The following is a 12,825-nucleotide window of genomic DNA, read 5'->3' as shown; positions in this document are numbered from 1 at the left end:
CCGCAGCACGACTCATCCTGGACATACCTCGCCACCACCACATCTCCGGACACCTGAGAAAACTCCATTGGCTCCCGGTCAACAAGAGGATCACCTTCAGACTCCTCACCCACGCACACAAAGCCCTCTACAACCTCGGACCCAAACTCATCAACTCCCGCGTCTCCTTCTACACCCCTCCGCGCACTCTGCGCTCCACCGGTCAGGCCTTGGCAGCTGTTCCCCGCATCCGCAAAACCACCGCCGGAGGAAAATCCTTCTCTTTTCTGGCAGCGAAGACCTGGAACTCCCTGCCCAGTCACCTTCGCGCCATACCCGAACACCTCCCCTTCAGAAGGCAGCTCAAGACCTGGCTCTTCGAGCACTGACCCCCTCCCCCCCAGCGCCTTGAGACCCTTATGGGTGAGTAGCGCGCTTTATAAATGTGATTGATTGATTGATTGATTGATTGATTGATTGACCCAAGGGCTGTGTTACACGGCTTAATTACTATCAATAGTTGACAGTGTATTTGACATAATGGCGACTCCTATGCTGTTCCAGGCATCATCAGGGGCAGTGCTTTTTATAATTGGTGTTGTGCATGGAGGTGATCACAGGTGTGGGCTGCATCTGTTTCTCACCAGTCCTGTAGGTGAGACTTGCATTCTAAGGGCCAACAGACATTTTCACAACGGGAAGCAATCTACATGTGCTAACATGGCTTTGAAATTAGAAGTCAGTGTATAAATTGATCTGACGTCCATGCAGTCAGATGTTCTATAACAATGGCATACCTTAGGAAAGGGTGTAGCACACTGGTTTGCTAATGTTGGTCTGTGTGTGTAGAGGAGGTATTATCAGGGTACACATCTTAGTATTCCAGGGACCTCTTCCGACAGGTGGGTTGTGACCAGGTGCATGGGTGTGTCAGGAGTAAGGAAATGGGCTGACATGTGCATGGAATGTCATGTGCGCAATGTATGTCATATGTGTGGCACTTGTGCTGTGTATGTTCTGCTTCTATGGAACTCTAGTCACAGATATTCCTTGCAAATATTGGATGCAGTTGGACTAACTGCTGTCAAGGGTCTTATCAAACATTCCTGTTAGTGATGCCAAAGCACATTGACTGCCTCATGTATGAGGCTTGTTTTCCCCTTATTGAGTGATAGTGTCATAGTTGTGTGCCATATGCTGTGTTGGACCTTGCTTTCAACATGTATGTGTGAAATAGTTGTGATCCTCTGCTATAGGCCTTTAAAGGAGATATGTACATGATATATGTCATTAAGAGTGTGTGTGTATGTGACCATTGTATGTTAGGCATCACATAAGCTCTGGGATGTTCCGTGTCCTACTCAGTATCTCAGCAATGCTCCATGAGGCAACACTCTTATTCTGATAAGTAGAGATGAAGGTGTGTAAAAAGTAATAGCCAGACCATGATATGGTGATTATAATAGGTGTTTATTTAAATTAGTTAACTAAAGTGGTGAAGGTGATCATATTCAGAAGAAATTATTTACAATCTATGGCCTGCACGTTGATGGAATGTGTGTGCTTCCTGTGCGGTAGAGGTGTTCAGTTGCAGCAGGTGGCACAAGGCGTACATGTGTGCAGTCGATTGCACCAAGGACGTGTGGGAAGCCACTGATTGCGTAGAACCCCTGTTTAGTTTCCTGCTGCTTCTGCAGTGTGTTAGGGAAGCAGATGTGGCGGGTTGTCAGTCGAATGATGGCGTCCAGTACTTTGGGCAAAAAGGCGGAGAATGATGGTTGTGGTATTCCGCCAACCAGGGCACCAGTTGTTTGAAAAGAGACACTTGGCAGCATATGAAGTACGGCAAGCAGCTTTTTTTCTGTTGGGATGGTGCGGGGTGTCACCAAAGTGGGGGCCAACTGCTGTTCAATGTTTCGCAGCAGCTGCTGAATGGCCTGCCAGTTCAACCAGTACCTCTGTATGATGTCGTGTTCCCTGAGGCCCTGAAGGGTGGTTCTTGGGCGGAATATCCTCTCCTGCCTTCTGCGCTGCCTTTGGGGTCCCTGCTGGTGTTGTTGTAGCTGCCGGTGCTTGCTGCTGGGCTCTGCGTCTGCGTGCACGCTGGATTAGAATCACCTCCATGTCTCCCTGTTGCTGCTCTGCTGTTTGTTCTGTGTGTTCTGATTAAATGCAGGTGTGTTTGCCCCATTTTAATGCCTGTCCTGACGCAGACGTAAATCGGGCTGTGCGTCATTTTCTGGCTCCGCCTCCCAGCTGTGCGTCATTTTTGCCCGAAAGCATAAATACGACGCACAGGCATTTAAGCCATTTTTTGGACGGGAACGCCTACCTTGCATATAATTAACGCAAGGCAGGTTGCCGCATCCCAAAAAATTACGCACACAGCGGAATTTTGACGTCCGCGGGCTCGGGCGTCAAAGTTTAAATACAGGGCAACGTTTGCGCTGATTGTGAGTCAAAGGCCCATATTTATACTTTTTGACGCAAAACTGCGCCAACGCAGTTTTGCGTCAAAAAAATTTGCGCCGGCTAACGCCATTCTGAAGCACCATGCGGGCGCCGTGTTTATTCAATGACGTTAGCCGGCGTTAGCCGCCGGCGCTGTCTGGTGTGCGTTTAAAAAAACGACGTACACCAGGCAGCGCCGGCGTAGGGGGAAAATGGCGTATGGGCGTCCAGAAATGGTGCAAGTCAGGCTGAGGCAAAAAAATCTCCACAACCCGATTTGCGCCATTTTTTTACGACGCCCATCCCCCATTGAAATGACTCCTGTCTTAGCAAAGACATGTAGGGGGGCACAAATCAGGCCCCCCTATGCCACAAAAAAAATAAAAAAATATACTTATAATGTCCCTGGGGTGGGTCCCTCCATCCTTGGGTGTCCTCCTGGGGTGGGCAAGGGTGGCAGGGGGTGTCCCTGGGGGCAGGGGAGGGCACCTCTGGGCTCATTCTGAGCCCACAGGTCCCTTAACGCCTGCCCTGACCCAGGCGCTAAAATCCGGCGCAAATGCGGGTTTTTTAGACCCGCCCACTCCCGGGCGTCATTTTTGCCCGGGAGTATAAATACGACGCATATGCATCACAGTCATTTTTTTAAGACGGGAACGCCTACCTTGCATATCATTAACGCAAGGAAGGTGTTCACGCAAAAAAAATTACGCTAACTCCATGAACTTTGGCGTTAGACGCGTCTAACACCAAAGTATAAATATAGAGTTAGTTTTGCGTCGAAAAAAACTACGCAAATTCGGCGCAAACGGAGTATAAATATGCCCCAAAATTTTTGACGCTCAATCGGCGCAGACGGAGTATAAATATGCCCCTTAGTTTTCAATTTTTAAAGTAAGCCCAGAAAAGCCCACAAACGCCCCTGTTGTATATAGAGGATTACTAGAGGTAATTCTGGACCCTGCTAAATGAGGGTGCGGTTCTTGTCAGAAGGCCTTTGAGTGGAGAAATCCTTAGCCTAAGACAATTTAGCAACTTTAGAAATCTGCTGAAGACCATATGTTGCATGTCGAGTCTGAGAGAAAGTTCGGAGAAGTAAGCATGGGAGGATATCATTTGCATAGGACAACCCCTTTTTCAGTCCTATTATTATGCTGCAGTTTCCATGTAGCATTAGAAGAGGGCAGCACTATGAACATAAATCCACAGAGAGGCTTTAAAAAGAGCTTGCTGAACTACCTCTTGTTTTTGTTGTTTTTTTATGAACCTAGAGAGTAGAGGACTGGAATGACTGAGTGAATGAGTACTGAAGAACAATTGGCCTATTTTTCTGGTGAATGGGTTGTATGATTTGGAAGAAAAAAGTATTGAATTACAGATGTTTGCTTAGAGATAAAGTGAGTGTGGTTTGGTCTGGTCTGGTCTGGTCTTACCTAGTTTATTCTGCTATGCTATGCTGTATTTTGTTATGTTAAAACACTGGGGGCCTTATTTATACTTTTGGTGCAAAACTGCACTAACGCAGTTTTGCACTAAAAAGTTTTGCACCGGCTTCCACCATTTTGTAGCACCAGCTAGGCACCATATTTATGGAATGGTGCAAGCCGGTGCAAAGGGTAGGCTAGCGTAAAAAAAAAAAGGATGTTAGGCAGGTTAGAGTCAAAATAAATTACTCTAACCAGATTAGCATAATTTTTTGATGCTAAGGGGCATATTTATACTCTGTTTGCACTGAATTAGCATCACTTTTCTTTTACTCTAATTTGGTGCAAAACTAACTCCATATTTATACTTTGGTGCAAGACCCGTTTAACGCCAGATTTATGGAGTTAAAGTCATTTTTTGGAAGTGGAAACCTACCTTGCCTTAATGAGATACAAGGTAGGCGTTCCTGTGCACAAAATGACTCTGGCCTTAACTCCATATTTATAATCCCATGCAAAAATGGTGCACGGGAGGGAGGAGGGGTCAAAAAATGGTGCAAAGCTTGCTTTGCCCTATTTTTTAAAGCCTGGGTCAGGGCAGGCGTTAGGGGACCTGTGGGCCTATTTCCATGGTGAAACACCATGGAAAAAGCCCACAGGTGCCGTCCCCAGGGGCACCCCCACCCACACCAGAGGGACTGCGCAGGATGGACCCCATCCCAGGTAAGTACAGGTAAGATTACATTTTTTTTTTTTGAAAGTGCCATATGGGGCCCTGAAATGGGCCCCATATATGGCACAGGGTGCAATGGCCATGCCCAGGGGACCCTTGCCCTCTGTGCTGGCCATTGGGCTGGTGGGCGTGACTCCTGCCTTTTCTAAAGCAGGAGTCATGTGGCATGGTAGGTTTAGCACCATAAAATGACACTAACCTGCCTAAAGTCATTTTTTGGTGCTAAACCTTCTTCTTCTATACTGCCAGCCCCACCCAACTAAAGTCATTTTTTTATACTCTAGCCTACCCTTTGCACCAGCTTGCACCATTCCATAAATATGGTGGACGGCTGGTGCACAGAAATGGTGCAAGCCGGTGCTAAACTTTTTGGGTCAAAACTGAGTTAGTGCAGTTTTGCAGCAAAAAGGATAAATAAGGGCCAATATTTTGGAAGTTTGCGCCACTTTTGCATAAAAAAATGACGTTAATGCGGCGCAAAAAAAGTATAAATCAGGGACTTGGTACTAGACGGGTCTAGCACCAAAGTATAAATATGGAGTTAGTTTTGCACCGAATTAGGGTTAAAAGAAATGACACTAATTAGGTGCAAACAGAATATAAATATGCCCCTAAATATGGTGGTAAGGCCATAGAGTCATTTTTTGCACAGGAACACCTACCATGCATCTCATTAAGTCAAGGTAGTTCTCCACTTCCAGAAAATGACTTAAACTCCATAAATTTGGCGCTAGACGGGTCTAGCACCAAAGTATAAATATGGAGTTCGTTTTGCACCGAATTAGAGTTAAAAAAAAATTATGCTAATTCGGTGCAAATAGGATATAAATATGCCTCTGGGATGTTAAACATCCCAGTCATGGTGTGCAGACTTTATAATAAGCCAACACATGCCATGGTTCTATATAGAGGATTACTGCAGGTAATTCTGGACCCTGGTAAGTGTGGGTGGGGTACTTCTCAGAAGGCCATCGAGTGGAAAAATCCTAAACTTATTTGGCAACCTTAGAAATCTGCTGAAGATCATATGTTGCAGGTCGAATCACAGCGCAAGCTCAGCAAAGTAAGCATGGGAGGATATCATTTGCATAGGACAGCCCCTTTTTCAATCCTATTATTATGCTGCAGTTTCCATGTTGCATTACTAGAGGGCAGCACTATGAGGATAAATCCACAGAGAGGCTTTAAAAGTGCTTGCTGAACTACCTCTTGTTTTTGTTGTGTTTTTATCAACCTAAAGAGTAGAGTACAGGAATGACTGAGTATTGAGGAATGATTAGCCTTTTTTTTGGGCAAAAAGGATGCACAATTTGGTCAGAAAAATGAAAAATAAAAGCGTCAAATCACAGATGTTTGCTGAAAAATAAAGTGAGTGTAGTGTGGTCTGGTCTGGTCTGACATATTGTGCTGTGCCAGGACTTTAAGACTGGGACTTTAAACACCACATTCTTAGTTTTCAGTCTTTAAAATAAGCCTACAAATGCCCATGAACTCCCATGTTCTATATAGAGGATTACTGGAGGTAATTCTGGACCCTGCTAAATGAGGGTGGGGTTCTTATCAGAAGGCCTTCGAGTGGAGAAATCCTCAGTCTCAGACAATTTAGCAACTTTAGAAATCTGCTGAAGAACATATTTTGCATGTCGAATCTCAGAGAAAGTTTGGAAAAGTAAGCATGGGAGGATATCATTTGCATAGGACAGCCCCTTTTTCAGTCCTATTATGCTGCAGTTTCCATGTAGCATTACTAGAGGGCAGCACTCTGAACATAAATCCACAGAGAGGCTTTAAAAGAGCTTGCTGAACTACCTCTTGTTTTTGTTGTTTTTTTATGAACCTATGGAGTGGAGGACTGGAATGACTGAGTGAATTAGTACTGAGGTGGGTTGTACAATTTGGAAGAAAAACTGCAAGAAAAAAGTCTTGAATTACAGATGTTTGCTTAGAGATAAAGTGAGTGTGGTCTGGTCTGGACTTGTCTGACCTAGTCTATTCGGCAATGCTATGCTATATTATGTGATGTTAAAACACTGGGGCCCATATTTATACTTTTAGCACCACGTTTATGTCATGTTTTGACGTGTAAGCTGCTCAAACTTACAAAATACAACTGTATTTTGTACATTTGCACTGTTTTTGCATCAAAAAGCAGCACAAAAAAAGTAGAAATATGAGCCTAGGACTTTAAACATCCCAGTCATAGTTTGCAAACTTTATAGTAAGCCCACAAATGCCAAAGTTCCATGTGGAGGATTACTACAGGTAATTCTGGACCCTGGTAAGTGAGGGTGGGGTACTTATCAGAAGGCCTTAGAGTGGAAAAATCCTTAGTTTAAGACTATTTGGCAACTTTAGAAATCTGCTGAAGACCATATGTTGCAGGTCCAATCACAGCGAAAGCTCAGCAAAGTAAGCATGGGAGGATGTCATTTGCATAGGACATCCCCTTTTTCAATCCTATTATTATGCTACAGTTTCCATGTTGCATTACTAGAGGGCAGCACTATGAACATAAATCCACAGAGAGGCTTTAAAAGTGCTTGCTGAACGACCTCTTGTTCTTGTTGTTTTTTTATCAACCTAAAGAGTAGAGTATTGGAATGACTGAGTATTGAGGAATGATTGGCCTGTTTCTTTGGTGAAAAGGATGCAAAGTTTGGAAGGAAAAATGCAAAATAAAAGCGTCAAATCACAGAGATTTGCTGAAAGATAAAGGGGCATATTTATACTCCGTCTGCGCCGATTGTGCGTCAAAAATTTTGATGCACAATCAGTGCAAACGTTGCCCCGTATTTAAACTTTGACGCCCGAGCCCGCGGACGACAAAATTCCAGTGTGTTATTCATTTTTTGGATGCGGCAACCCGCCTTGCATTAATTATATGCAAGGTAGGCGTTCCCGTCCAAAAAATGGCTTAAATGGGCGTGCGTCGTATTTATGCTTTCGGGCAAAAATGACGCACGGCCGGGAGGTAGAGCCAGAAAATGACGCACAGCCCGATTTGCGTCCAAAATTAACGCCTGGGTCAGGGCAGGCGTTAAAATGGGGCAAACACACCTGTATTTAATCAGAACACACAGAACAAACAGCAGAGCAGCAACAGGGAGCCATGGAGGTGATACTAATCCAGCGTGCACGAAGACGCAGAGCCCAGCAGCAACAACAGCAGCTACAACAACACCTGCAGGGACCCCAAAGGCAGCGCAGAAGGCAGGAGAGGATATTCCGCCCAAGAATCACCCTTCAGGGCCTCCGGGAACACGACATCATCCAGAGGTACCGGATGAACTGGCAGGCCATTCAGCAGCTGCTGCGCAACATTGAACAGCAGTTGGCCCCACTTTGGTGACAGCCCGCACCATCCCAACAGAAACGAAGCTGCTTGCTGTACTTAATATGCTGGCAAGTGGCTCTTTCCAAACAACTGGTGCCCTGGTTGGCGGAAAATCACAACCATCATTCTCTGCCTTTTTGCCCAAAGTCCTGTATGCCATCATTCGACTGACACCCCGCCACATCTGCTTCCCTAACACACTGCAGAAGCAGCAGGAAACAAAACAGGGGTTCTACCTCATCAGTGGCTTCCCACACGTCCTTGGTGCAATCGACTGCACACATGTACGCCTTGTCCTACCTGCTGCAACTGAACACCTCTACCGCAACAGGAAGCACACACATTCCATCAACGTGCAGGCCATAGTCGATCACCAGGGATTGATCACCAACATCATGGCTAAATATCCTGGGAGTGTACATGACTCATACATCTTCCGTCACTGCACCATCAGTGAACACTTCCAGAATGGACGGTATGGCAATGGACTACTTGTTGGTAAGTACAAAAACCTACTTATATACACACTGCACAGCAACCCTCTAGGACACACAACACATACACCACAACAGCAACATGTGAACAGGAACACTCTGAGGGCGTGACATCGCTAGCAATGTTTCTTAAGTCACCATTGAACCTGTCACACATCAGAAATTACTGTACAGCCTAATGTTAAGACGTCAATGAGTGTGGTTGCGTAAATGTCACCTTGCAAATTGTAAGTGTCCCAATGACGTTTACATTAATCCATTGCATAAGTTTAAAGGTATGGGATGTCCAGGGTACATTGATATGAACGTGTTAACAACACTGTCAATTTTAACTGTGCATGGAACTATCATCTCACCCCCAGTGAAGACACACGGACACCTGTATCACAAATCCCAATGCTAGGGAGGGCACACTGTACTGCAAATCACAAAACATACTGCTGACAAACGGTTAGCAGACAAACACTCGTTCAGCCAAGGAAACAACACAATGCAGATGGTACATCCTACAAGCATAGGATGCCACATTATTACACAAAAGAGTCACAGACAACACAAGACAACTACTGCCATGAAAGGTATTTTCAATAGTGCCATCTACATCAACATGATCCCAATCATTTTCTCTTGCAGCTGATCAGGGGTATGGCATCCAGCCATGGATCATGACACCATTTGGCAACCCAAGTACTGCTGCAGAGCGTGCCTACAACGACACCCATAGGAGGACACGCAGCATTGTCGAGCGGACCTTTGGCATCCTCAAGTCAAGGGTCCGCTGCCTCGATATCACTGGTGGTAGCCTCCTATATTCCCCGGAGATGGTCTGTAGGATCATCCTCACATGTGCAATATTGCTGAACATTTGTATCAAAAGAAACATTCCCCTCCTGGAACCAGAGCCACACATGCCTGAAGAGGAGGAAGAGGAGGATGCTGGCCTGCAACAGGAGGGGGAACTACAGAACACGGCCGCTGGTGTACGCAGGCGGCAACAGATCATAAATAATTTCTTTTGAATATGATCACCTTAACCACTTTAGTTAACAAATTTAAATAAACACCTATTCTAATCACCATATCATGGTCTGGCTATTCCTTTTTGCTCACCTTTATCTCTACTTATCAGAATAAGAGTGTTGCCTCATGGAGCATTGCTGAGATACTGAGTAGGACACGGAACATCCCAGAGCTAATGTGATGCCTAACATACAATGGTCACATACACACACACTTTTAATGACATATATCATGTACATATCTCCTTTGAAGGCCAATAGCAGAGGACCACAACTATTTCACACATACATGTTGAAAGCAAGGTCCAACGCAGCATATGACACACAACTAAGACACCATCACTTAATAAGGGGAAAACAAGCCTCATACATGAGGCAGTCAATGTGCTTTGGCATCAGTAACAGGAATGCCTGACCAGACCCTTGACAGCAGTAAGTCCAACTGCATCCAATCTTAGCAAGGAATATCTGTGACTAGAGTTCCCTAGAAGCAGAACATAGACAGCAGAAGTGCCACACATATGACAAGAATTGTGCACATTACATTCCATGTACATGTCAGCCCATTTCCTAACTCCTGACACACCCATGCACCTGGTCACAACCCACCTGCCGGAAGAGGTCCCTGGAATACTAAGATGTGTACCCTGATATTACCTCCTCTACACACACAGACCAACATTATCAAACCAGTGTGCCACACCCTTTCCTATGGTATGCCATTGTCATAGAACATCTGACTGCAAGGACGTCAGGTCAATTTATACACTGTCTTCTAGTTTCAAAGCCCTGTTAGCACATGTAGATTGCTTCCCCTTGTGAAAATGTCTGTTGGCCCTTAGAATGCAAGTCTCACCTACAGGACTGGTGAGAAACAGATGCAGCCCACACCTGTGATCACCTCCATGCACACCACCCATTTCAAAAAGCACTGCCCCTGATGATGCCTGGAATAGCATAGGAGTTGCCATTATGTCAAATACACCGTCCAGCATTGATACTAATTAAGGCGTGTAACACAGCCCTTGGGTTCATTTGTCACCTTCAAAAACACAGGACGTACACAGTTTGACATGTCCGCTGTCTAGTTTGTCCTTAAAACAGTCTCAGTCAGACCACTGATTATGTAACTTGTCAAGTAACTAGATCCTGAATCACCTTGCATTCTGTCAGCCTGACTGGCAACTGTCTGTGCATCACACTAAAGTATCCCTGTGTCTACATATGTACCACACTTGCGTTAGCAAACCTCTCATTCATCAGGGGGCATTGGGCATGGGCTTCTTCCATGCATACCCAAATACATTGTATAGCATCATCTGCCTTTTAACTGTACCATTTGAGTTACATCCTCTTGGAAAAGCAAAATTCATGGCCCATCCCTTGTCTGGGTTGACAAAGTGTGACAGTGTCCCAGGGCCATAGGCAGGGATTGGGTACGGGGCTTTCAGCACAACCAGCAACCTCTGATAATGTCCATGAATAATACACAAATGTCAGGACCCTGACAGTTCACACACAGCATCACTGTGCGCACAACATAGTGATAGGCCGTGTGTGGTGAATAGCTGAGAGAATAATCAGCGCAGAGGCTATGATGTTCCCAGATGCAGTGGGAAGTGCAGAGGCCAACCTGTGTACAAATGTTGTAATGACACTTGCGGGAACATGACACCTGAGATATTATCTCACTCAGCACACCAAGGTTACCCTGTTGACTGTCTCATTACACGTCTTTAGTGACCGGGTGGGACCATCCACATATTGGGTCACATGTCCCCATCTACTTTACTAACATTGATCAACCAAGGATACTCAGTAGATACAGGAATAGCTGCCACTGACTCATGATGAGTCCTGGACTGAACTGTGACAAATTACACCCCAAACAATCTACAGGATCATCATTGGACTACACACATGAACAAGACACCTATTTGCAATTGATCACTGGAAAAAAGTAGACACGTGCTGTCTTGTATGCTGGTCCACCACAGCCACTTGATAGTTGGGGCTCACTTCTATGGCCTCAACTGTGGTGTCATCATACATATGAGATTGACCCTTGTCTGTCTGTGCAAACAACATGGTACCCACTTCCTCAATGCATGTGTATGACTCACTGTGGGATTCTCCAAGTAGTGCCTAGGAAGCTCTTACCAATACTCTAGGACATAGGATGTAGAAAATGTGGACCATTGACATGAACAAGCGTCTGCCATCCATCTGGTGCATGCTATGTCACATGTGGTGTCTACGTGACCCTAAAACCTGGAAGTACACTTTACGGGTGTTGTTACATGTATGACTAACACATGCCCTCGCTCATTTCCAATATGACTTGCATCTAAGGATTGGACACATGGACGTCACATTCATACACCATATGTACAATTATGCTTCATGTGAAACACACACACTTGGTCAACCAACACATTAGTTGTCAAAGCACACACTTTGAGCCAAAGGCATTTAGGTATTGTACATATGTGCGTCACATTGCTATCCTCTCCTTATGCCAAACATGCCCAATTTGTGCAACACATATATGTAGGCCACTCTTATGTCCATCTATTGTGTCAGCCAACTGTAAAAATACTGTGAAGGGAGTAGTGGATCATGTTCCGCTGCAGTATGATGTCACACATGTGAACATACACCATCAACACCATACTGTCTTCAATTAGCCAATCTCTGATGTGTCCCAAATGTAAAATAACCAAAAAACAAGTAAAAATGCCCCAAACCAGTTAATGCACTGTAATTTTGACGTCCCTAGCGTTGTGCGTCTTTTTTGACAACCAAACTGTATTTGCGTCATTTATTTTTACGCACAGGAGTGAAATTTAGCCCGCATCCAGATATTTGTACAGTTCATGTATCATTATGTGGATGCAGGTTAATATTCACGTCTGTGCCTAAAAAAAAAAGATGCAAATACAGTTTTGGGGAACAAAAAATGACGCATAACGCGAAAAAGTTGGGACTTTTCATACAGGAAGTGATGTAATAGGATATCCTGTTTACAGATCATGTACAGTGGGTGTACTTTCACTTTCACTTTGCAGTCTATGATCCTTCTAGACTGTGTGGCTGTGTAGAGAGTGTTGTCCTGAGATTTTGTGCTGTTTTTGTCCTGTGTGCTATCTATATTGTCAATTTGTGAAATAAATATTGCTGGTGTATACTGTACTACTGTGTTTTGTCTACATTTGTCCATTTATCTTGTGTTTTTGTTGTTTGTGGGAGTCTGTTGTGGGTAGTGTTAGTTTTGGGATAGTTGGGCTCTTTTAGTGTTTAGGTATTCTTTTTTCTGTCTTTGTACCTCTACTTTCCCCCTTTTCCCCTTTTCCCCTTTCTATTTCTTTTACCCCCATTCCATTTCACTTAT

The sequence above is a fragment of the Pleurodeles waltl genome, chromosome 4_2 (assembly GCF_031143425.1).
Source record: "Pleurodeles waltl isolate 20211129_DDA chromosome 4_2, aPleWal1.hap1.20221129, whole genome shotgun sequence".
NCBI lineage: Eukaryota > Metazoa > Chordata > Amphibia > Caudata > Salamandridae > Pleurodeles > Pleurodeles waltl.
This window is presented reverse-complemented; position numbering follows the sequence as displayed.